Raw genomic sequence first — 27,247 nt, forward strand, 5'->3', positions numbered from 1 at the left:
CATTTCGTGGTGGTCTGCTGCATGCTCCACAACTTGGCCATCATGAACACGCAGTCCTGGCCAACATGGGTTCCGGGGCCACCTCAGGAGAAGGAGGAAGTGAAAGGATTATTACTAGTCCTAGCCCCTTTAGGGCTACCCCAGATCAGGCGTATTCCCCAGATGTTCACTTTCAACTAAAGTTTGAGGTGCCGAATCCTAAAGACGCTTAATTGGGTCTAAAGGTCCAGACTTTCTCTCCCTAAAGGAAAGGAACAACCTGAAGATGTTACCATCCTCCAGATAGCACTTTTAATAAGTTTAGCTAGGCTGTAACGTTCCGGATATTATGAGGGTCTGGAAAACTCCCCCAGAATTCTGCAACTCCTCACCAAAGAGCATACAGAGATTGAGTTCGCGAGTTTGATACAGAAGTATTATGTGAGACAATTCTAAAAATATATAGATTTATTAAAGAACTGACCTGTAATTTACAGTTGGTGATTCAATCGCAACATTAACAGTTCCAAATACAAAAAACTTACAATTCTATTATCAAAGGTCCTTATTCTCAAATCTTAACTTCTCTAGTTTTACAGTTCTTAGTTTATTCCAGGATATCCTCCAAAACCAAATACAATACCTTAATCCCTGAGATACAAAGAGTTGAAGACTTACAGAGCTTGCCTCTGAAGCCTGAGAATCGCTTTGCCCCTTTACAGCGAATCTATCTTCCCATTTGAAAGTTCAATTTTTATACCCTTTCTCAGTGGTATTCCCTTTGAAGTTTTCTGCTGATGTAAGCTAATTATCTCTAGTCATTTTTCTGTTGACCCCTGCTATTTTGACAGTTAGATCAGCTTGTAGCATTAAGAATTTTGTCTCCACCCTTAGGTGTTCGAAGCTTATCATAAAAAACGGTATGGAGCAGGTGCATCTATTTGATGTCATTCTTACCAAGGTCTTCTGTTTGTGTCTTTTTACGACATGTAAATTAAAAACACCTCAACCGGGTGCACCATTGTCTTCTTAGTTACCTCAACTGGTTGTAACACAGACTCGTGTCTCCCGGGTTTCTTTTGATGTCATTTTTACGAAGGCATATTTTCTTTAATTTTATGTGATTCTTTCCAAAGTGTTGGTTTAAGACACCTTAACAGGGTATACCATTGTGTTCTTTCCCAGGCTTCAGACTATCAGGAACCTCCAACCTCCTGTTTCAACAAAGTTATTGATTCAGTGTCAACAACTTATCTTATCTCAATAGCCTGAATGCTGTTCACAGCTTCTCCGTTGTTAGGCTTCCAGATTTCCAAACCTAGTATGTCATGTTTTAATAAAGTCAGAATTCTTTTATAGAATGGTGTATTTTTCTGAATAGGTATATTGCTTATTCCTTCACAGAAGAAAAGGAAGAGGAGGAGGAAGAGGAAGGGAGGAGGCAGGCAGCACATCCCCATTCCGGACAGGCTGTCCCTGAGCACTTCATTAGACTCTGGTTCCAGTGAATGAAACCCCAAATCCCCGTTGCTCACCATTTCCCCATCTTAACATCCATCTGTCATGGAACATCACAACATCCTCCTGGGCACAAAGCTGAAATGAGAGCCACCACAAAACACACATTCCAAACATAATTTATAAATTTATCAAATTCAAATCAAAAGAACAAAGTCAACTAATCACCCTTGTACATTCCCTTCATGTCTGTCTTTCGTGTGCCTTTTCCTACTCTAGTGCTCCTACAAAGTGCTCCCCCAGTGGCTGCAGCATGGCTGGTGGAAGGCTGCTGACTTTCAGTGTGGGAGACTACAGATGGCCTTGCAGGATGACCTCGACCAGCTCTGGACCTAGAAGGCCCGGCTGTAGACTGCACTACCTCGGTATAGGCGGCAGCAGACTGGGCTGGCTGGATGACAGGCAGCAGCAAGGGCACTGGCGGAGTGGCAGTGGTGGGAGTAGGAATGCTGTCACCCTGAGAGAGGACAGCAGGTTCTTGCTCTGCAGAGCCACTGCCACTCCCCGCGGCGGTGCCTCAGCATTCCTCGCCATCCATTGGAGCACAGATTGCTGGACTGCTGTGACACCCCGCAAGCCCCTTTCGACTCTTGCAAACCCAGCCACGATGGCAGCAGTCTGAGCTTGCATGGCAGCAAGCTGAGAATGCAGGAGAGCAGTCAGCACTTCCACTGCAGCACTGAGATTTTGGGTCGCTTCCACCTGTGCTGCAATGGGAGCTGCGAGATCGCCTATCACACCCAGCATCATGTTTGGGTGCATAAGTTCTGTCATGGAATTGTTCATCATTTCCATCTGGAAATCATGGGCTCGAAGCTCTGCGCAAAACCCTGTGCAATGTTGGAGCCGGACTCCTCCATGCTCCTTGACACTGATAAGAGGCTCTCTGGCAAGCTTGCCATTGCACCAAGCATTTCTGTGTGCATGCCCATCACCTTTCCTCTGAAGGCTGCCTCATCGAGGTCATTCTTCTCTTCTTCTTAGGCCGTCCCTCGGAACCCAGGATGACATGCTTTCACATTAAAAATGAGTTTGCAGGTGACTGATTAGTCCAATGCGAGACCTACAGTCTCTGTCACAGGTGGGTCAGACTGTGGTTGAAGGGGCGGGTGGGTCGGGTGCTTGGGTTGATGTGCGCTCCTTGCGCTGCCTGCACTTGGCTTCCGCTTGCTCCCGGCGAAGAGACTCGAGGTGTTCGCCGCCTTCCTGGATGCTTCTCCTCCACTTTGTGCAGTCTTGGGCCAGGGTTTCCCAGGTGTCGGTGGGGATGTTACACTTTTTCAAGGAGGCTTTGAGGGTGTCTTTGGAGCATTTCCTCTGCCCACCTGGGGCTCTCTTGCCGTGCCGGAGCTCCGAGTAGAGCACTTGTTTTGGGAGTCTCGTATCAGGCATGCGGACAATGTGACCCATCCATCGGAGCTGATCGAGCATGGTCAAAGCTTCGATGCTGGGGATGTTGGCCTGAGCAAGAACACTGATGTTGGTGTGCCTATCCTGCCAATTGATTTGCAGGATCTTGCGAAGGCAGCGTTGGTGGTACCTCTCCAGTGCTTTGAGGTGCCTGCTTTACATGGTCCATGTCTCTGAGGCATACAGCAGGGCGGGTATCACTGCTGCTCTGTAGACCATGAGCTTAGTGCCGGGTTTGAGGTCCTGGTCTTCAAACACTCTCATTATCTGAGTCCTGTGCAGCAGAACTTGTGTGTGAACTCGCCCACCAAGGAGCTGGCAACCAAGCTACCTTTTCCCCCTGGCTTGGCTGCAGCACACTCGTGCTTGGTGACTCAACCATGTGCAGATCCCGCCTCTGTACCACCCTATAAATTCTGCGCAGTGCCAATCTCTGAGCTGGTGCCTGCGAGTGTCAGATGCCGTGCTGATGTGTCTTCTTCTTCTTCTCCTCCATCCCTCTCCTCCACAACTTCAGGCACAGGCTAGCCAGGTTCCAGTTCTTGGGTAGCTGAAAGGAAAAAGGCATAAGGGTCGGTTTGTGGTGCGGGGATGTGGGGGGGTGGGGGGTAAAGTAAGATATCCATGCATACACCATCAGCAGCTTGTTAGTGGGCATCAGCAGCTTGTAAGTGAGAAGAGATTGTGGGATGAGGGGAAGTGGGATGTGCAAAGAAGGATTAGGTATGTGCATACTGTCATCATCAGCAATGCTTTCCACTTCTCCGCTCACCACGGATCTGTCACGGCCCCTCCAATGATGTCTAGCACTGCTTCCTCCAGGTCCATCAGGTTGTCAATTCTTGCTTGGCCTCTGTAACATTTGCATATTGAATTATCATTGGCCCGCAGGCATCTGTAAGGAATACCTATTAGATTCACATGTGATCACATGCTGAGTTGTCATTGGCCTGCAGGTATCTGTAAGGACTGCTATTGTTTTGAAGACCCAGGGGTCCTAACTCCATCTTGTCCCCACTGTGCTGTATGATTGAGATCACAGACCTGATGCTTCATAAAAGAGTTTAAACTGTAATACTCCGTTGTCCTGCAATTTATTATTTTTGTACAAAGTGTGCAAAACAAGACATGGGGTCAGAACAGGGATTTGAAATGGACATCGTTGGAGCTCCCTTACCTCAAATGAATTGGGAATCTTTGAACTTACCTAGAGAATGGAGCAAGTTCAAGCAACACGTGCAGTTGATATTCTCGGGTCCGCTGAAAAGCAAAGGGGAGGAAGAAAGATGCAGCTACCTACTTCTGTGGATCGGAGAAAAAGGGAGAGACATTTCTAACACATGGTCTCTCACTGCGGATGAAGCAAAGGTACTGAAAAGTTATTTTGACCGTTTTGAATCATATGTGATGCCCAAGACAAATACGATATTCGCTAGGTACAAGTTTCAGGAGAAAGTACAAGGAGCTAGTGAGTCGTTTGAACAGTTCGTGACTGAGTTAAAACTGCTGGTAAAAGACTGTGAATATGCAGATAAAGATGAGATGGTCAGAGACCGCATCGTGTTTGGAATACATTCAGCTAAAGTGAGAGAGAAACTTTTGAATGTTGGGTCCGGGCTAACGCTGGACAAAGCTATGGACATAGCTAGATCGCACGAGATAGCCCAAGCACAGTTGAAAACCATAACCGGCGCCACGAGCAGCTCGAGTGAACAGACAGTGCACGCAGTTAATAGATACACACCAAAGAACACAGCCCAGAGAGCGTGTTTTAGAGTTCTAAAAATGAGCGACATAGACATAAAACGCTTCAAAAACTGTGGATATTGTGGAAACAAGATGCATGGAGAAAAGGAGTACTGCCCTGCCAAAGGAAGGCGATGTGCTAAATGTGGTAAACGGAACCACTTTGCTAAAGTCTGCAGGACTGTTTTCGGAAAGCAGTACACACAGTGAGTGACAGCTAAATGCCAGATAGAGAGCCAAATGCAGAGGAACTGTTTATTGATTCTGTGTCACAGAAAAAACAGATTTCAGAGACCGAGCAAGCCCTTGCCGATATTGAGATAGGAAAACAGGGCACAGAGCTTAAGTTTAAACTAGACACTGGAGCTCAGGTTAATGTAATTCCTTAGTGAGTGTCACAGCTTGAAGGATGAGTGTGAGCTACAGCCTCACGCAGACTGACCAGCTATGGGGGTGAGCAGCTCATTGTAAAAGGCACATGCGTGATGAAATGCAAGTACAAAGAAAGCGACATGATGTTAGACTTTTACATTGTTGACACTCGGGCACCTCCAGTGCTAGGTCTAAAGGCATGTTTAGACATGGACCTCATCAAGCTAGTGCTATCATTGACAGCACCAGTTGAGAAGCAGACAGTCATGGAGGAGTTTGCTGACGTTTTCAAAGGAATCGGACTATTCCCAGGTGAATGCACTATTCACCTTGACCCAGCAGCAACCCCTGTGGTTTGCCCACTGAGAAGGATACCCCTTGCTCTACGTAGTCACCTGAAGGAGGAGCTGCAGAGCATGGAGAATACAGAAATCATCGTCCGGGAAACAGAACCGACAGAGTGGGTCAATGCGCTAGTAGTGGTTGAGAAACCACGTACAGGCAAGCTCAGAGTCTGTCTCGACCCCAGAGATTTGAACAAGGCTATCAAGCGCCCTCACTACCCTCTACCAACGCCAGATGACATCACACCCAAGCTAGTGGGAGCACGTTACTTCAGTGTAATGGACGCACGATCAGGATACTGGACTATCAAGCTCACGGAAGAGTCATCTAAGCTAACAACATTCAACACACCATTTGGACGCTACTGATTTCTGCGTTTACCATTTGGTCTTATCTCAGCTCAGGATGAATTCCAGCGGAAGATCGACGAAACCTATGAAGGCCTCGACGGAGTAGTCGCAATCGTAGATGACATCCTTATCTATGGCAGGAATAGAGAGGAACCTCCGTGCGATGCTACAAAGATCACGGGAGAAAGGTATCCGGCTCAACCCCGAGAAAAGCATAATCGAATCCACCAAGATCAGTAATTTCGGGCATCGCCTCTCAACTGATGGCATTAAGCCGGATCCAGAGAAAATCTCCGCCATCAAGAAGATGGAGCCGCCGAAGAACCGCGCAGAGTTAGAGACAGTACTAGGCATGGTTAACTACTTAGCCAAGTTTGCCCCGAGCCTCTCCGAAATCAATGTACCCATGCATCAGTTGCTCAAACAATCCAATGAGTTCCTGTGGGGCAAACAACATGACACAGCATTTCAGAAAATGAAAGACCTAATCACCAGAGAACCAGGACCAGTTCTTGCCTACTGCGACCCCAACATAGAGCTCAGGCTACAAGTGGATGCGTCAAAGTACGGACTAGGCGCAGCATTACTGCAAGAAGGCTCTGCTTCCAGATTTCTCACAGACAGTGAAATCAACTATGCTCAAATCGAGAAAGAGCTATATGCAATTTTCTTTGGATGTAAGCGTTTCCACCAGTACGTCTATGGCCGACAAGTCATTGTGGAATCCGACCACAAGCCCCTCGAGTCAATCACGAGGAAACCACTAGCCGCAGCACCACCAAGGCTACAGAGAATGATCCTTCAGCTACAGAAGTATGACTTCACAATCATTCACCATCCAGGCAAAGACATTCCTGTCACAGACATGCTCTCCAGAGAGTCTCTTAGCTACCAGGACAGCAGCCTCAGTGAAGGCATGGATGTGCAGGTGCACATGGTGTACAACAGCTTACCTGTGAGTGACTCAAAACTGAAGGAGATCCAAGCAGGAACAGAGAAAGATGCACAGCTCACACTGCTGAGCAAAGTCATACATGAATGATGGCCTGAGGAAAGGAGGAAATGCCCTCAGAGCATATCTGAATTCTGGAAACACAAAGACAAACTGTCACAAATCAACGGAATCATCTTCAAAAGGGAGAAAATCATCATTCCTACCAGTCTCAGAGAAGAGATGTTGACAAAAATTCATGCTGGACATATGGGCATGGAAAAATGCAAACAAAGAGCATGTGACATTATGTTTTGGCCCGGAATGTGCAAACACATTGAGGACATTGTCGGAAAATGTTCCATTTGTCTAGAACGCCGCCCATCAAATGTCAAAGAGCCCATGATACCTCACCGTATGCCAGACAGGCCCTGGCAGGTCGCAGCAACGGATCTGTTCATATGGAATAACGAGGACTACATAGTGACTGTTGATTACTACAGCAGATTTTTTGAACTGGACAAGCTTCACAGCACCACATCTGTAGCTGTGATCCACAAGCTAAAGGCAGCCTTTGCCAGGCATGGCATTGTAGAGACTTTAGTCTCAGACAATGGCCCCCAATACAAATCAAAAGAGTTTGAGTCGTTTGCCAAGGCATGGGATTTCACACATGTCGCATTAAGCCCACATTACCCTCAAAGTAATGCCCTTGCTGAAAAAACTGTCCAGATTGCAAAAACACTCATGGACAAAGCCAAAGCGGACAAAAGAGTCCTCTACATCAGTCTCCTTGAGTACCGCAACACTTCGGTTGACAACTTCAAGTCACCAGCGCAGCTGTTGATGAGCCGCAGACTTCGCTCAATCCTTCCAAGCACCAACCAGCAGCTGCAGCCAGAGGTCGCCAGCTGCAAGCAAGTGCATGCAAAACGTGTACAGAGACAGCAACACCAAAAGAGATACTATGACAGGTCAGCTAGACTACTGCCACCGCTGCACAATGGAGAACCCGTCAGAATCCAGGAGCATGACTACTAGAAGCCAGCAGTCGTCATCCAGCCAGCTGACACTGAGCGATCGTATCACGTCCGCACCCCAGAAGGACAGGTGTACCGCCGCAATTGCAGGCACCTCCTGAACACCAAGGAACAACACCGTCATTCCGACGAGAGGATCAGTTCTACAGAGTGTGATGAACAGAGCAATACACAAAACACATCATACTTACCTGAACCTAATTTGTTGACCGATTCAGGAGCATGCTCAGTTCCATACCACACAAGGTCAGGACGAGAGGTCAAGCCTAGAGTTATCCTTGACTTGTGAACTGTCAAAGGGTGTAGGCGGATCGCTGCCCTGAAAAAAAATACTGTACATCGTTAATGAAACGTTGAGATGTTTTCAGTGCTAGTTAAATGCTGAGTTTACTTAGATGTTTATGCTACCGAGCACATTAGGTAGAAGAAAGGTTTAAAAGTAATGCATAACATTTTTCTTTTAAAAGAAAGGGGATGTAACATTTGCATATTGAATTATCATTGGCCCGCAGGCATCTGTAAGGAATACCTATTAGATTCACATGTGATCACATGCTGAGTTGTCATTGGCCTGCAGGCATCTGTAAGGACTGCTATTGTTTTGAAGACCCAGGGGTCCTAACTCCATCTTGTCCCCACTGTGCTGTATGATTGAGATCACAGACCTGATGCTTCATAAAAGAGTTTAAACTGTAATACTCCGTTGTCCTGCAATTTATTATTTTTGTACAAAGTGTGTAAAACAAGACAGCCTCCACTCATCTGCTGGTACTCTCTCCGGTTGTGAGCCGCCTTGGCCTGCAAGAGAAAGGGAAGTGTGTCAGTGAGTGTGATACAATGTGTTTGGATGATGTATCTGCCATGTTTGAATAGCTGCCAGTGCGTGCAAGATGTGAGATGTGGGTGTGAGTCTTGCAGCAGTGCTAAGTGCGTGAGGGTGAAGTAAAGTATGATTGTGAGGTATGAATGGTGATAGCTAGAGATTGTTGGTAGGTGACTGATGGGGGTGCGGTGCATTGAGCAGTGTGTGAGGCTTGTGGTGCAGATGGTGGGATATGGCATTTGCTGATGCATTCACTCACCTTGACCATTAAACTTTTTGTGGCACTGGATCCAGGTCCTGGGGACAATACTCGTCACAGTGACGGATTAAGCGATCTCCTCCCAGATCCTTCTTGAGGTCATCCTTGAAGGCCTCTTGCCCCCCCTTCGGGTAGAGGCATCATGGCATCATTGAACCCCCAGGACCAAGGCCTCCAGTGTCACATCAGAAAATCGAATAGCCCTTTCTCTCAGCTGTTGGGTCATGGCTTCCTTTTGACTGACAATGAGGTGCTTCTGCACCAAAGCACCTCCCCTTTAAGTAGGGCAGAGAGCCTAGGCCAAATTTTATTGGCCAGTAGACAGCACCCGGTATTGCCCCCCCCCCACCCTGTTGAGCGTTAAGCCAATCAGCAGCACATTTAACTCTGAGATCAGCACTGCAATCGTGCAAAACAAGCAGGCAGAACAAATGTTGTGTGCTGCCTGCACCACTTTGAATGGGTGCAGGCAAATAGCGCTGGGCGATGGCCCCCAGGCTTTATCCAATTTCTAGGCCTCTTTCTCTTAATATATTTATTAAAACTTTTACTGTTAGCTTTGATATCCTTTGCAAGTTTTTTTTCCTATTTTCTTTTTGCACCTCTTATTACTTTCTCTCTATCCCTTTGCTGATTTTTATAGCTTTCCCAGTCTGCTGGATTTCCAATTTCCATGCATTTGTGTAAGCATTTTCTTTTAATTTGCTATTGTATGTTACCTCATTTGTTGACCATGGTTGCTTAACTACACAAGTAGAGTTTTTGCCTTTGTGGGAGTATGTACTGAAATGAAATGCTTCAGTTGTATTTGCCACTTTGTTTAGCAAGGTGCTCAACAACTGACAAAGATTACCCAATAAGATAAGTAGGTTATTGCTGGCACTCCAAGTCATGGTTTTATAGCTGGGAGCAAAGGGTTTTATTTTCTGAGCCACCAGGACATAAAGGACCGTATATTCCGAACCTTACGGGTGGGTAAGGATCGGAATACACACCTGTAGGAACATCGGAAATGCCGGTTTCAGGCATGCGTTGAAAACCGGCATTTCCGATCTGTCAAGAATGCTCTTGACAGATCGGACGCCTGCCCTGGAGAAGGGTCTCTGCGGGGGGAGAGTTCCGCTTTCTGGAGAACCTCCACCCGCTGAAAACCCTTAGAAATCTTACGCCTGGTAAAAGGCCTGCTTTTACCAGCATAAGAGTTGAAAAAAGTTTTTTAAAAATTCACTCATTTATCATTTAAAAATACTTTAAAAAAAGGTAAGTTTACTTTTAGCCCCATAAAAAACTTTAATTATATTTTTCAAAAAATTTAAATTTTGTTTAAAGTATTTAATTTATTGTAATTTCAACTCATTTTAAAAATGTGATTTTTAAAAAACATTTATTTAATATTTTACTGTGTTTTTGGGGTGATCTCCATTCATATATTTGACAGGTCTATCTGTCAAGTGTATGAAGGGAGATTCCCTTCTTTGATTGGTTCCCCATGGCCCACGTGATCCCAGGGACACTTGCGAACCGCATGCGCCTCTGGAATACGTGGGCCCTGTGCATTTCGAGTTGGAGAGGCCCAGGAGCGGAAGTGTCTGGACCTCGGGAGCCCTCAGGTAAGTACGTAGATTTTTTCCAGATTGAAGGCCTCCGCACGCAGGAAGCCTTTGATCGGAAAATACGGGCCAAAATCTACTTTAATTCATCATTATTTTGGGATTATTATAACCATGCACAACACTCAAAATAACTCACATTTACTATAAAGTTCAAATTGCCATGCACGTTCAGCTTAGCCTCAGATAATCACAAGTGCTTGAATAATTTCTGCATGACCAAGACTCGTGTAATCCATTGAAAGTCTATGTACTTGAATATCAAACAGTTTGAGCTTTAAACTGCTTTGTCAACTTAAATTGTTTCAACTTGAACATCTCTATGTTTGTCCTAACTTCACATGTAAATGTAACAATGTGTGTTTAATGACTTGTTATGATACGCAAAGTTATTGGTGTGCTGTGATACTCAGTAGTTAGCAGATCTATGTGCAGATCTTTGCTCATCCTGATCAGCATTTCCCTTGTGCAACCTTCCAAGGGCACGATTGTATTCTCGTTCTTTATAGCTCCATTCATTTTGGTTTGCTTAATAGGTATTAAAAAATTCTTTTACAGCTACCAGGATAAAAATTAATGTAACTTGGCTTTACACTGATAATGCTAGCGGAGAGAATTTAAATGACAAAAATGATAATCGTTTTTCATTAACGAGAATAAAAAAAGCTGAAATTGAAATATGTTACTGGCATACAGCCAGTTTTCTGTAGTGCATTTGAGCAGCAGGATTTTAATCGAAAAATCATCCTTTTTGTCCTTTTCTTTCAGGGATGTTCCTCTACCAGCAAGTCAAGGGTCTGCCCTGCCAAAGGCTGTATGTACAATAGCAGCACATTCCTAAATGAACTGTGAATTATAAAGACTAGTACTACTAAATCGTATGACAGATATTTAAAATAAGAACAATTCTGACTGACATTTAAAGCTGTCTTCTGTGGGATCTTTCCTGGTTGTATTTTTCTTGGTACTGATAGCGGGAGTTCATATATACAGAGAAGTCTATATTAATTCCATATTTTGCACCATTTGACATCCTGTTCTCTTCATTGCTGCCCCATCCTGTTCCTTTACATAGAGAATTGGACTGCAAATTGCCCCATGGCTTCCATTGCCAATGCTGCTCCTTGGCTTAGCCAACAGGAGGACAGAGATGGAACGCTTGTGCCTGTTTCCAGTGGAATAGAGTATTGGTTCATGTTTTTGTCTATTCATCCAGAATGAGAAAAGGCTATCATACCTACCCGGTTTTGCAATATTTGCCACGCCCAAGTGATCCAGAGTGGTGATCAGCATGTAGACCTGATTTTCCTGAACGCTGCTGGCCTGCGTCAGCTGCATTCAGGACAAACCAATTTGGTAAAGGAGGCATCAAACAGGTGTTGGGCCCCCTTATTTGCATATGCAAACGGCATAACACCGGTTTCAGGTGTGGGCCCTGGACGCCGATAGCACTATAGCAGACGGTGGACTTCCAGCTCAGAATGTGCGCTAGCAATCCGCCCGCCATATTGAACGCTTTGCTGCCCATTTTGCGCCTGCAAAAGGGGCGCAACACCATTACATTTCTAGGCCTAAGAATTAACCTGACCAAAATGAGAATTAAAACATACTTTCAAAAAACCCACATACAACTAACTGAACCACACATGTAGTCCATGCACCCTCTGAATGGCAGCTTCTCTATGGCTTTTCCTGTACTATAGGTCTTGCACATCTATTACTACCTTCCCGTTGTCCCACAATACAGGACCTTCACCACGTTGGCATGTGCAGCATAGAAAAGTTCTCCTGACTATTTCTTGCATCAGTTATTTATTTCAGTCGTGGCATGCATATCATAGACCAATGTGAACTCTGCTGCTCCATCTCTTCAATCATCACATCATTCCATAGCATGACTGGAAATCTGGGCCAACATCTGTTCTTATTTTTTTTAAAGCTGAACGCATTCCAGAGATTTTTGTGACCTCTATCATCAGGAACATCAGTTTAGAAGCAAATAACTAAAGTGCTCTCATTGGTATATTTTTAAAAGATTTAAATAAATGGGTTACCACCTGCTTTAAAATAGAAGGCAAAGGAAAGTCATAAAAAACATTGCGTTTGTCACAAAATAGTATCTACAGTAATTTCTTGGCTGCAGTTACTGGCGTAGAAATAGGTTGGAGCCGGCACCCTGCACCGGAACGGGTAGGCCAGAGGCCCATCCGACATTTACATTACATAGAACTACATAGAATTTACAGCACAGAAACAGACCATTCAGCCCAACAGCTCTATGCGGCGTTTATGCTCCACACGAGCCTCGTCCCACCTTACTTTATCTCAATCTATCAGCATATCCTTCTATTCCTTTCTCCTTAATTTACTTCTCTAGCTTCCCCTTAAATGCATCTTTGCTGTTCTCCTCAACCACTCCAAGTTGCACATTCTCACCACTCTGAGTAAAGAAGTTTCTTCTGAATTCCTTATTGGATTTATTAATGTCTAGCTTATATTTATAGCCCCTAGTTTTGAACCCCCACAAGTGGAAAAGTTTTCTCTACGTCTATGCTATCGAATCCCTTCATAATTTTAAAGACATCTACCAAATTGGTAGGTATAGTCAGTACTGAAGAATACAGTGACAAATTATAAGAAGACATTAATAACCTTGCTGACTGGGTGTGTAATTGGCAAATGAATTTCAATATAGATAAGTGTGAGGTGGTGCATTTTGGTAGGAAGTGTAAGGAGGCCACACTGCTTGGAAAATAAGGGACTAAATGGGGTAGATGAGCAAAGGGATCTGAGGGTACAGATGCACGAATCACTAAAAGTAGCGACACAGGTTAATAAGGTCATAAAAAAGCAAAGCACTAGGGTTCTTTTCTAGAGGGATAGAATTGAAAAGCAGTGAGATTATGTTAAACTTGTGTAGGACTTTGGTTAGACCACACTTAGAGTACTGTGCACAGTTCTGGTCTCCATATTATAATAAAGGATATAGAGGCACTGGAGAAGATGCAAAAAAGATTTACAAGGAAGGTACCAGAACTAAGATGTTATATCTATCAGAAAAGACTGAGGCCTAGAAATTTGTCTTGGGCGGTGATGCACAACGGGCGGTATTGGATCGGCCACTTGTTATACTCGGCGCCTGATATTCAGTTCCAATGAGTGCAATGGCTGAGTATCAGGCACTATGTGTAACGAGCGGCTGATCCAATACCGCCCGTTTTGCGCCACTGCCCAAGATGAATTTCTAGCACTGAAAGTCCAAAACTAGGGATCATAAATATAAGGTAGTCACCAATAAATCCAATAGGGAATTCAGGAGGAACTTCTTTACCCAGAGAGTGGTTAGAATGTGGAACTCGCTACCACAGGATGTGGTTGAGGCGGATAGCATAGATGCATTTAAGGGAAAGCTAGATAAACACATGAGGGAGAAAGGAATAGAAGGATATGCTGATAGATGAAGGGTGAGATGAAGAGTGGTTGGAAGAGGATCGCTTGGAGCATAAACACCGGCATGGACCAGTTGGGCCAAATGGACTGTTTCTGTGCTGTACATTCTATGTAATTCTATCAGGCCACCTCTCAGTCTTTTCTTTTCTAGAGAAAAGAGCCCCAACCTGTTCATGAGACTGGCGAGTTGCAGATGCCTCCTTTAAGGACTGCTGGTTAGGCTGCATGTTGACCATGTTTTCCTGTGCCGGCTATGTTCAGTGCAGCCCAATTTTGCACAGGCGGCCTCAAACAGGCGTTGATAGGCCCCCTATTTGCACATGCAAAGAGCCAAATGCCTGTTTCAGGCATGGGCCCCCAATGCCCATCCGTAATTGCCCTTGTGAAGGTTGTGGTGAGCAGTCTTCTTGAACCGCTGAGTCCGAAGGTACTCCCACGGTGTTGTTAGGTAGGTTTTTTTTGACCCAGTGACGATGAAGGAACAGCAATGTATCTCCAAGACAGAATGGTATGTGACTTGGAGGGGAACTTGAAATGGTGGTGTTCCCATGTGCCTGCTGCCCTGTTCTTCTAGGTATAAAGTTTGCATTTTTGGGAGGTGCTGTTGAAGAAGCCTTGGCGAGTTGTTGCAGTGCATCTTGTATATGGTATACACTGCAGACATGGTGCGCCAGTGGTGGTGGGTGTGAATGTCTAAGGTGGTGGATGGGGTGTCAATCAAATGGGCTGCTTTGTCCTGGATGGTGTCGAGCTCCTGAGTGTTGTTGGAGCTGCACTCATCAAGGCAAGTGGAGAGTATGCCATCACACTCCTGACTTGTGCCTTGTATATGGTGGAAAGGCTTTGGGGAGTCAGGAGGTGAGTCATTCGCCACAGAATACCCAGCCTCTGACCTGCTCTTGTGGCCACAGTATTTAGGTGGCTGGTCCAGTTAATTTCTGGTCAGTGACCCTCAGGATGTTGATGATGGGGGATTCGATGATGGTAATGTCATTGAATGTCAAGGGGAGGTGGTTAGACTTTCTCTTGTTGGAGATAGTCATTGCCTGGCACTTGTGTGGTGCGAAAGTTACTTGCTACGTCGTCCAGATTTTGCTGCATGCGGGCATGGACTGTTTTATTATCTGAGGAGTTGCGAATGGAACTGAACACTGTGCAATCATCCCCACATCTGACCTTAAGATGGATGGAAGATCATTGATGAAGCAGCTGAAGATGGTTGGGCCTAGGACACTGTCCTGAGGAACTCCTGCAGCGATGTTCTGGGGTTGAGATGATTGGCCTCCAACAACCACAACCATCTTCCTTTGTGCTAGGTATGACAACAGCCAGTGGAGAGTCTGTTCCCTGATTCCCATTGACTTCAATTTTACTAGCGCTCCTTCGTGCCACACTCAGTCAAATGCTGCCATGATGTCAAGGGCAGTCACTCTCACCTCATCTCTGGAATTCAGCTCTTTTGTCCATGTGTGGACCAAGGCTGTAATGAGGTCTGGAGCCGAGTGGTCCTGGCAGAACCCAAACTGAGCATCGGTGAACAGGTTATTGGTGAGTAAGTGCCGCTTGATAGCACTATCGATGACACCTTGCATCACTTTGTTGATGATTAACAGTAGACTGATGGGGCAGTAATTGGCTGGATTGGATTTGTCCTGTTTTTTGTGGACAGGACATACCTGGGAAATTTTACACTGTCGGGTAGATGCCAGTGTTGTAGCTGTACTGGAACAGCTTGGCTAGAGGCACAGCTAGTTCTGGAGCTTGCAGTGACACAACTTGTATGAATAGCAAGCAAAATTAATTGTGCAATAAAATTTAAGGTGTCATTTGAGGATTATAAATTCATGTTGGCCTTTATTGCAAGGGGGATGGAGTATAAAAGTAGGGAAGTCTTGCTACAATTGTACAGGGTGTTGGTGAGACCACACCTGGAATACTGCGTACAGTTTTGGTCACCTTATTTAAGGAGAGATATACTTGCATTGCAAGCAGTTCAGAGAAGGTTCACTCCGTTGATTCCTGAGATGAGGGTGTTGTCTTATGAAGAAAGGTTGAGCAGGTTGGGCCTATACTTATTGGAGTTTAGAAGAATGAGAGGTGATCTTATTGAAACATATTGTGGCGGAGCCACTAAAGGACTCAGATCGTTTGTATATAATTCCCTTTAACAACATGTTAGCTACAGCCTGAGTCTGTATCTTTATTTATACTGTTTACTTGTACAGAGCGTGATTACTTTAACAGCGCGGACATTCAGCATTTGTCCGGCAAAGACAACCTGGTGGCGGATTGCCTCTCCCACGCGACTGTGCACGCAGTCCAACTCGGAATCGACTATGCCCTCATGGCTGCGGATCAAGCCTCGGACCCAGAGGTCCAAGCATACAGGACCAGCCCCTCTAGCTTCCAAACGGCCGACGTCAAATTCCATGCCGCAGGCACCACGCTACTTTGCGACGTCTCCATGGGAGCTCCCCGCCCTATCGTACCAGTTGCCTGGCGCCGAAAAGTGTTCGACGCCATACACGGGTTGTCACACCCTGGCATGAAGGCCTCGCAAAGGCTGATGTCATCAAAATTCGTCTGGAAGGGTATGCACATGGATGTCCACGACTGGGCCAACACCTGCGTGGTCTGCCAAAAGGCCAAGGTACAGCTTCATGTAAAAGCTCCATTGGCCACATTCGCTGTTCCGGAGCGTCGATTCGACCACATGAATGTGGACCTCGTGGGGCCGCTTCCACCTTCTCAAGGTTTTACACACATCCTCACAGTGGTAGACCGCACCACTAGATGGCCAGAGGCAGGTCCTTTGGTTTCCACCACTTCGGCAGACGTGGCCAGAGCTTTCATCTTCTCATGGGTTGCTCGTTTCGGGGTACCGGCGGACATCTCTTCCGATCGTGGACCGCAGTTTACCTCTGAGCTCTGGAATGCTGTGGCTCAGGGGCTCGGCACCAAACTACATCGCACCACCGCCTATCATCCACAGGCGAACGACCTGTGCGAGCGATTCCACAGGTCGCTCAAAGCCGCTCTGCGGGCCAGTCTTCAAGGCGCGGGATGGGTGGACAGACTTCCCTGGGTCCTTTTAGGTCTTCGTACAGCGCCCAAAGAAGATTTGCAATCGTCCTCGGCGGAACTCGTATATGGCCAGCCACTACGAGTACATGGGGATTTCCTCCCGTCTCCAACAGAGCCATGGTCCGCATCCCAGCAACTCGTCAGCCACCAGGAAGCGGCCAGATATTTCGCTCCAGTGCCTACATCGCATCACGGCTTACAGAGCTCCCACGTCCCAACTGAGCTGACAAGCGCCGAGTATGTGTTTATCCGCCACGACGCCCACCGGGATCTGCTCAAGCCTCCTTACACTGGTCCCTTCCGCGTTATAGAGCCGGGAGACAAAACCTTTTCGGTCGATATCGGAAGTAAACCGGACCACATTTCGGTTGACCGGTTGAAGCCGGCACACTTAGACCTGCACTGCCAAAACGGGGCCGACCGCCCATAGTCGCCGTGCCAGATCCACCACAACCGCCCGCTAGCTCGACCACCGCCCATCAGCTTCCACTTCAGGGTTACAGAAGTCGCTCGGATAGGCTTGTCAGGCCTCCTCGCCGTCTCACTTTTGCTGTTAAAGACAATTCTGGGGGGGCGCATGTGGCGGAGCCACTAAAGGACTCAGATCGTTTGTATATAATTCCTTTTAACAACATGTTAGCTACAGCCTGAGTCTGTGTCTTTATTTATACTGTTTACTTGTACAGAGCGTGATTACTTTAACAGCGCGGGTAAACGCGATGACGTCACGCCGTACATCACGTGATCCCCCACTGGCGGGAAGAACGTGATGACGTCATGACGTCAACCACGGGACCGCCCGAGCAGTCCTCGTGGAGCCTCCGAACTGAACAGGCCTACACTCGATGTTCTCCTGCAGTTACTTGTTTAAACCTGTTAGTTTCCATTAAACTTCGTTTTGTTTGAGCGCCTGAGTGGACCTCAGTCTTTGGATAGGAACTAGACATTCCTACAATATAAGATTCTGAGGGGGCTTGACAGGGTAGATGTAGAGAGGATGTTTCCACTCATGGGGGAATCTAGAACTAGGGGGCTGATACGCTTATCAGTTACTCCATAAAAGACGATGAATTAGGAAAGTAATGAAGAGGTTTTTATTAACTAAAGAACAGAGCATGCCTCTCGTGGCCAACTGGTTCCAAGAAGGAAGTGGGTTGCCGAAACACCCACCTTTATACCTGGTCATGTGGGCGGAGCCAGCTGAGGCATGCATTGGTACACAGCGCCAACCAGAGGTAACAATATGCAATAACGATAACAGTAGGATACAATAACAGTGGTTTACCACATTCACCCCTTGTTTAAAATTTAGTCCGGTGGGGTGAAGTGTACTACAAGTTCATGTAGGTAAGTCTATCAGGAGGCCTTGTATGATGTCCTGATCGTCGTGGTGGCGGCGGCGGTGGTGCAGTATCCAACGTCGAATCTGGTGTCTGGGTGGTCAACGAAGGGTCCTGGGGCTCCGGCATGCCGTCTACAGGGGTTGGGTTGGGAGAAGTGGTGGGGGATAACGGTGGTAATTCAGGGGCACCCGAGGGTGCGAGGTCTCGTATGGAGACCGTGTCCTCCCGCCCGTCTGGGTACGCCACGTAGGCATACTGGGGGTTGGCGTGTAGGAAGTTCACCCTCTCGACCAGGGGGTCTGTTTTATGGGTCCTCACGTGCCTCCGCAGTAGGACGGGCCCAGGAGAAGTCAGCCATGTCGGTAGCGAGGTTCCCGATGTGGACTTCCTGGGGAAAATGAACATTTGCTCATGAGGGGTGGCATTAGTGGCAGTACAAAGCAGTGACCGGATGGAGTGGAGCGCCGCAGGGAGGACCTCCTGCCAGCGAGAGGTCGGAAGGCCCTTAGATTTTAAGGCTAAGAGGATGGCCTTCCAAACCGTTGCGTTCTCTCTTTCCACCTGGCCGTTCCCCCGGGGGTTGTAGCTGGTGGTCCTGCTCGTAGCAATACCTCTCGCGAGCAGGTACTGACGAAGTTCGTCGCTCATGAAAGATGAGCCCCTGTCGCTATGTATATAGCTAGGGAACCCGAACAAGGCGAAGAGGTCATTCAGACATTTGATGACCGTGGTACTGGTCATGTCTGGGCAAGGGATGGCGAACGGGAAACGGGAGTACTCATCAATTATGTTGAGGAAGTACACGTTGCGGTCAGAGGAGGGGAGGGGCCCTTTAAAATCGACACTCAGGCGCTCGAAGGGGCGAGTGGCCTTGATCAGGCTTGCTCTGTCTGGCCTATAAAAATGCGGTTTGCACTCGGCACAGATTTGGCAGTTCCTGGTCATGGTCCTGACCTCCTCGATGGAGTAGGGCAGGTTACGGGATTTGATGAAATGGAAGAACCTGGTGACCCCCGGGTGGCAGAGGTCATTGTGGAGGGACTGCAGTCTATTAACCTGCGCGTTGGCGCATGTACCACGTGATAGGGCATCTGGGGGGCTCATTGAGTTTCCCGGGCCGGTACAAGATATAGTAATTGTAGGTGGAGAGTTCAATTCTCCACCTCAATATCTTGTCGTTCTTGATTTTGCCCCTCTGCTTATTATTGAACATAAAAGCAACTGAACGCTGGTCAGTGAGAAGGGTAAACCGTTTTCCAGCCAGGTAATGCTTCCAGTGACGCACCGCTTCCACAATAGCCTGGGCCTCCTTTTCGACAGAGGAGTGTCGAACCTCGGGGCCCTGGAGGGTCCTTGAGAAAAAGGCCACGGGTCTCCCCGCCTGGTTAAGGGTCGCAGCTAGGGCGAAGCCGGATGCATCGCTCTCCACTTGGAAGGGGATGGACTCATCCACTGCGTGCATTGTGGCCTTCGCAATATCGCTCTTGATAAGAGTGAAGGCTGCACACGCCTCTGGTGTCAGGGGGAAGGAGGTGGATTTGATGAGGGGTCTGGCTTTGTCCGCATAGTGGGGCACCCACTGAGCATAGTAAGAGAAAAACCCCAGGCATCTCTTCAGTGCTTTTTGGCAGTGGGGGAGGGGGAGCTCCATAAGTGGGCGCATTCTGTCGGGGTCGGGCCCGATGACTCCGTTCTCCACTACGCAGCCGAGAATGGCAAGGCGTTTGGTGCGAAACATACATTTCTCCTTATTGTACGTTAGGTTCAGCCGCTGGGCCGTACGGAGGAATTTTTCTAGATTAACGTCATGGTCCTGCTGGTCGTGGCTGCAGATGGTGACATTATCCAGGTAGGGAAAGGTGGCCTGCAGCGTGTTCTGGTCAACCATCCGGTCCATCTCCCTTTGGAAGACCGAAACCCCGTTGGTGATGCCGAAGGGAACCCTAAGGAAGTGGTAGAGGCGGCCGTTCGCCTCGAAGGTAGTATACTGGCGGTCCTCATGGCGGATGGGGAGTTGGTGGTATGCTGACTTAAGGTCAATGGTGGAGAATACTCTGTATTGCGCAATCTGATTGACCATATCAGATATGCGAGGAAGTGGGTATGCGTCCAGCTGAGTGTACCGGTTTATGGTTTGGCTGTAGTCAATGACCAGGTGGCGTTTATCGGTGGTTTTAACGACTACAACCTGGGCTCACCAGGGGCTGGTGCTCCCTTTGATAATGCCCTCCTTCAGGAGCCGCTCCACCTCAGAGCTAATAAAAGCTCTGTCCCCGGCGCTGTACCGCCTGCTCTTGGTAGCGATGGGTTTACAGTCGCGGGTGAGGTTAGCGAACAAGGGGGGGGGGGACTTTGAGTGTGGAAAGGCTGCAAGTGGTGTGCGGCGGGCGATTTAAAAGGTGTTGATTGCAGACTGTGAGTGGGGGGAGGGGTCCACCGTATGCTAATGTGACACTTTTAAGGTGGCACTGAAAATCCAACCCTAGTAGCACGGCAGCGCAAAGACGGGGCAGGACAAGAAGTTTAAAATTTTTATATTCTGTGCCCCTAACCGAAAGGGTCACCACACAGTAGCCGCCGACGTCCATTGAATGGGACTTAGACGCCATAGAAATCCGATGGCGCGTTGGCAGGACCGTGAGGGAGTGGCTACGTACCGTGACCGGGTGAATAAAACTCTCTGTGCTCCCGCTGTCAAATAGGCAAGTGGTGGTGCGGCCGTTTACCGTGATGTCCATCATGGACCTGGACAGATGATGAGGCAGGGCTTGATCCAGCGTAACAAAGGCCAGTGTATGGCTTAGTGAGTCGATATGGTCGTCCGACGAGACGGTGGTCGAGTCCGGAGACAAAATGGCGGTTGAGTGCGGCGGACAAAATGGCGGTGGCCGTGATTCAGGTCCCCACGTGGCCGGAGGTGCACAAAATGGCGGATAAGATGGCTGCCCCCACGGTTCGCACGCGGCGCTGCTGGTGTTCGTGGGTTTCCCCCTGCAGGCATTGGCGTAATGGCCTTTCTTCCCGCAGCCCGAGCAGGTAGCGGTCTTAGCCGGGCAGCGCGCTCTAGGGTGTTTTAACTGGCCACAGAAATAGCATTTTTGGGCCTGGTTACGGGGCATCGCTGCAGTTGGTACCGGGGGCAGCGGTCCCGGTTGATTTCGGGACATCGCTGCAGCAGTTGGTACCGGGGGCGGCGGTCCCATGTCCCAAGGTCGCGATGGCCATGGCGGGGCGCCGTTACGTGAGTATGCTTCGAGGTTTCGGTGGGCCGCATCTAACGAGAGCGCAAGGGCTACGGCCGACTTCAGGCCGAGCTCCTTGCTTTCGAGCAGTCTCTGCCGGGAGTAGTCGGACTGGAGGTCCCTAACAAAGGCATCACAGGTAAGTCCCTCCGCGTGCCCCGCAGCCGTTACCTCCTTACAGTCGCAGTCCCTGCAGAGTGTCTGTAACGCCCGTAAAAATGCCTCTACCGATTCCCCCGGTTGCTGCCTGCGGGATCCCAAGAGGTGTCTGGCGTAAATCGTGTTCACTGGGCGCGTGTATTGCCCTTTTAGTAGTTCGAGGGCCGCCGTGTACGTAGTAGCATCCCGGATGAGTGTATATACTTGAGGGCTCACCTGGGCGGTCAAAACTTTTAGTTTGTTCTCCTCCGATGTCACGGCGGAGGCTTCTAGGAAGGATGCAAAGCAGCTCAGCCAGTGTTCGAAATTGGTCGATGAACTCGCTGCTTGAGGGTCGAGGTCCAGGCATGCTGGTCTGAGGGCTCGCAGCAACACCTGCTGTTGTTGCTGTTCAGGTGTCGACATTTTACTTTTAGTTAATAAAATTGATACGCTTATCAATTACTCCATAAAAGGCGATGAATTAGGAAAGTAATGAAGAGGTTTTTATTAACTAAAGAACAGAGCATGCCTCTCATGGCCAACTGGTTCCAAGAAGGAAGTGGGTTGCCGAAACACCCACCTTTATACCTGGTCATGTGGGCGGAGCCAGCTGAGGCATGCATTGGTACACAGCGCCAACCAGAGGTAACAATATGCAATAACGATAACAGTAGGATACAATAACAGTGGTTTACCACAGGGGCATAGTTTCAGAATAAGAGGTTGTCTATTTAAAATGGAGATGAGGAGGAATTTCTTTTCTCAGAGGATTGTGAATCTTTGGAATTATCTAAAAAAAAAGAAAGACTTGCATTTATATAGTGCCTTTCATGACCACTGGATGTCTCAAAGCGCTTTACAGCCAATTAAGTATTTTTGAGGTGGAATCACTGTTGTAATGTGGGAAACCCCAGAGAGCTATGGAGGCTGGATCATTGAATGTATTTAAGGTGGAGATAGACAGATTTTTGAAAGGTAAGGGAATCAAGGGTTATGGGGAGTGGGCAGGGAAGTGGAGTTGAGGCCAAGATCAGATCAGCCATGATCTTATTGAATGGCGGAGTAGGCTCGAGGGGTCAAATGGCCTACTCCTGCTCATATTTCTTATGTTCTTATGAAGACTGGATTGACTAGCAGGGTTGTGAGATGATGTAGTGCAGTGAGGCACAACTGCATGACGAAGGTGGATGTACTTACATCCAACTCTTTTCATCCACTGTGTCTTCCATTCCAGCTGTATTGCTGTGGGGGGGTGGGGAACAAAGTGAAAGCTAGACCATTTTTCAGAGCGGTAAGCAACACTATATGGCAATGATGACTGCCATTGTAGGTTCAGGAGTGTTCTTTCAATTTAATTAGTTCTATCCAAAGATATAGGACTAGAAATTCATTTGTCCCCAAAAACGGGCAGGGGGATCGCAATGCGGGATCAACCAGCACCCGTTCAAAGTAATGCAGGCAGCATTGTGGCATTCAGCACAGCACTGATGGTGCTGCTGAGTGGCTGACCACTCAGCAGGGGGCCCAAGTTCGTGTGAGGCTAACACCAATTAAAGTTAGTCTGCACTTCTTAAAGGGGGGGTACATTCTTCCTGCAGCATGGGGAACAGAGTCAGAGCAGCAAAAAGGACTACTGATGTCACAACAGGGCAGAGAGCATGCTCCAAGGTTCTCCAATGCAACACTGCAGGCCATGGTGCAGGAAGTGAACATGAGCAGAGAGGTCCTGTTTCCACGGGTACAGGAGGCACTCCAAGCAAATGCAGAAAAGACAATGGGAGCAGATAGTCGTTGTGGTCAATGCCAGCTAAGCAGCCCCGAGGACCAGGATACAATGCAGGAAGAAGTTTAATGACCTCACACGAATGGTCATGGTCAGTGAATTCATATTCAAATGCCATATCCTACCATCTGCACCACTAGCCTCACACACTGCTCAATGCACCACACCTTCATCACTCACCTACCAACAATCTCTACCAAACATGACTCATACCTCACATTCATAGCTTCACCTCACCTCACCCTCAAACTCGCCCTCCAGAGAGCTGGCACCAGGCACACCTACATAACCTGACCCCTAAGGAGGAGACGGTGCTGACCATTATTGGGTCATTCTGCCTGCAGCATGGGGAACAGAGTCAGAGCAGCAAAAAGAACTACTGATGTCACAACAGGGCAGAGAGCGTGCTCCAAGGTTCTCCGATGCTTCACTGCAGGCCTTGGTGCAGGCGGTGAACATGAGGAGAGAGGTCCTATTTCCACGGGATGCAGGGCCATCGCTGAGCCTGTGGCCAGCGATGGGACTGAAACAATACAAGATGATGGTATCGTCATACGTAATCCTCTTTCTCACATCCCACTTCCCCCTCATCCCACAATCTCTTCTGATTTACAAGCTGCACATGGTGTAAAGATGCAGCTCTTGCTTTCCCCGCTCCCCTCACCGCAAGCTTACCTTTGTGCCTTTCTCCTTTCAGATAGCCCAGAACTGCCACCTGGCCACCTGGATCATGAAATTGAAGCGCAGCAAGACACTGATGATGAAGACACAGCACCTTCACTCGATTTCACACTCGCGGCCACCAGCTCAGCTTCAGACACGCTGCGTACTTTAGAGGATAGGTTAGAGGTGGGATCTGCACATGGTGAGACACTAGGCATGAGTGGCAGCCAGGGCAGGGGGCAAGGGTAGTGCAGGTGCCAGCTACCTGGAGGGCGAGTTTACACATGAGTTCTGCTGCAGAGGACTCAGATGAGGACTTCGATGGGTTGGCCTACAGAAGAAAGCTGATGGGTATGCACAGTGAAATGCTTGGTGCATTGGCAGGCCTGCCAGGAAGCCTGAGTGCAATCTCAAGAGCATAGAGGAATCCGGCACCAATCTTGCAATGGGTTTTGCGCAGAGCTTGGCGCCCATGATTTCCAGCATGGACGGGGTGGGCAACTCCATTAGCAGCATCTGATGGCTGATGTCTCAGCTTCCATTGCAGCACAAACAGAAGCCACCCAACATCTGGGTGCTGCAGTGGAAGCTCAGACTGTTCACATGCATGCTCAGCTTGCTGCCACGCAAGCTCAGACTGCTGCCATCGTGGCTGCATTTACCAGTGTGGAAAGGGGCTCGCAGGGCATCACAGCATTCTGTCCTCCAACAGATTACTAGGATTGCAGAGGCTCACCCCGGGGGAGTGGCAGTGGCTCCGTGGAGCACGAGCCTGCTGTCCTTTCTCAGGATGACAGCATCGATCCTCCCACCACTGCCAATCTGCCAGTGCACTTGCTGTTGCCTGTCAGCCAGCCAGCCCAGACTGCTGCCACCCATGCCGAGATAGTGCAGTCTAAAGCCGGGCCTTCTAGGCCCAGAGCTTCTCAAGGTCATCCTGCAAGGCCTTCTGCAGTCTTCCCCACTGAAAGTCAGCAACCTTCCACCAGCCATGCTGCAGCCACTGGGGTAGCATTTCATAGGAGCACCAGAACAGGTAACGGCACACTGAAGACAGACACTAAAGAAATGCACAAGGTTGATTTGTTCACCTTTTTATGTAATATTGGATGGATTGATGTATAAAGTGGGTTTGGAATGTTTCTTTTCTGGTGGCTCTTATTTCATTATTGTGGCCAAGAGGACGCTGTGATGGTCAGTAACAGAGGGAAGATAAAGTGTGGGACTGTTGTGGAATTGGGGTTGTGTTCAGTTGTACCACAGCCAAATGAGTCGATCACTGACAGCCCGGGCAGAAAGGGGCTGTCTGGGTTGCCTCCTCTCTTCCGTTTCCTCCTCTTCTGCTTCTGTCTTATCCTCTTCCTCCTCCTGCTCTTCCTGCTCCTCCTCCTCTTCTTCCTCAGCTGGTCACCGTATGCCTGGTGGCAAGGGCTGTGCCTTCATGATGGCGAGGTTGTGGAACATGCAGCAGACCACGATGAATCTTGAGATGTGCTCTGGTGAGTACTGCAGGGCTCCTCCAGGGCGGTCCAGGCAGTGGAAGCGTTGTTTAGAAAGCCAATGGTCTGCTCTATCAGATTCCATGTGGCAGCATGGCTCTCATTGTACGCATGCTGCCCACGTGTGCATGAGTTGCAGAGTGGAGTCATGAACTAGGTGGTCAGCGGATAGCCCTTGTCACCCAGTAGCTACCCTCTGGTTTGTTGTGGTGGCTCACAGACTGAGGGAACAGCAGACTGCCGCAGAATAAATACATCATGACTACTGCCAGAATACCGGGCAGTCACCATCATGCTGTGCTGAGCATTGTCGCAACTGCACATTCAGTGAGTGGTAACCTTTGCGGTTGTGGTACATCTCAGCATTTAGATGCGATGCCCGCAAAGCCATGTGCGAGCAGTCGATGGCGCCCTGCACCATGGGGAAGCCTGCTATCCTGGCAAAGCCTCATGCACGTTCTGCCTGCTTCTCTCAGAGAGAAGACAGTGAAGTCCCCTCTCCTGGCATAAAGAGCGTCTGTCACCTCTCTTATGCAGCAGTGGACGGTGAACTGGGAGATGTTACAGATGTCGCCTGCTCCAGCCTGGAAAGATCCCGATGCAAACAAATTCGAGGCTCCGGTCACCTTCACTGCCACTGGCAGCGCTGTCATTGCCCTGGTGTGAGGCTGCTAGTCTGGTTGCAAGAGGTGGCAGAGTTCTGTGAGCACCTCCTTCGTAAAGCACAGACACCACACACACTGCTCCTGGCTCAGACTGAGGTAAGAGAATTGCTCTCGGAAGACCCAAGGTGGGTAAGGCCTTTTGCTGAGAGCCCTTCTCCCCCCTCCACCTCCATCTGCGAGCAGCTTGTCCTCTTCTTCGCTGCCCCTGCTCCAACTCCCTGTCATGCTGCAGGCCAAGGGGGTTGACAACTAGAGCACCCATGGCTGGGAGCAAGTGGTCTGACCAGAACCTGTGAAGTCAGAACCAAGGCCTTCTCCACTTGCAGCACCACTCCCTGTCACCTCACCAACTTTAAACAACTCTGGAAAGCACTAAGCACTGCTACAAACTTACACAGAGCCAGTAGAAATTAATCGGCAAATAACCTGAGAGTGGTTGCTGATCCCTTTGAATAACGCTGGTGGGGGGTCCTTCCCGGTGCTGAATGCATGTTCAACTGTGCGAGGTTAAGACAGGGTGTTTTTTCCAGTGTTGAGGACGAAAATGGCAGCCCTGGCATAAATTCAATGTTGCTAGTGGATTTAAAAGATCCCATGCCACTATTTCGAAGAGCAGGCGAGTTCTCCCCAGTATCCTGGCCAATACTTATTCCCCAGCCAACATCACTAAAACAGATTATCTGGTCAGTTACCACATTGCTGTTTGTGGGAGCTCGCTGTGTGCAAATTGGCTGCCGCGTTTCCTACATTACAACAATGACTACGCTTCAAAAGTACTTCATTGGCTGTAAAGCACTTTGGGGCATCCTGAGGTGGTGAAAGGTGCTATATAAATACAAGTTCTTTCTGTTCTCAGGTCTTGGATTGTAATCAGCAGTTTTGTTGAAAACGAGTTCAAGCTACTTTGCACCAGTAGAAATCTACATTTTATTTCTACTGGTTCTTTTTCATGTAAGTTTTTATTGTTGAGCAACCTGAGCCCATCCCAACCCAG

At 48.3% G+C, this 27,247-nt stretch overlaps 1 pseudogene; it reads left to right on the forward strand.

Annotated features, from left to right (window-relative positions):
* The window catches only part of LOC147119964 (uncharacterized), a 1,277,156-nt pseudogene that overhangs the window by 853,932 nt on the left and 395,977 nt on the right, over positions 1-27,247 (forward strand).

This window comes from Somniosus microcephalus, chromosome 4, assembly GCF_052327205.1.
Source record: "Somniosus microcephalus isolate GS21.2 chromosome 4, FLI_Smic_1.0, whole genome shotgun sequence".
Lineage (NCBI taxonomy): Eukaryota > Metazoa > Chordata > Chondrichthyes > Squaliformes > Somniosidae > Somniosus > Somniosus microcephalus.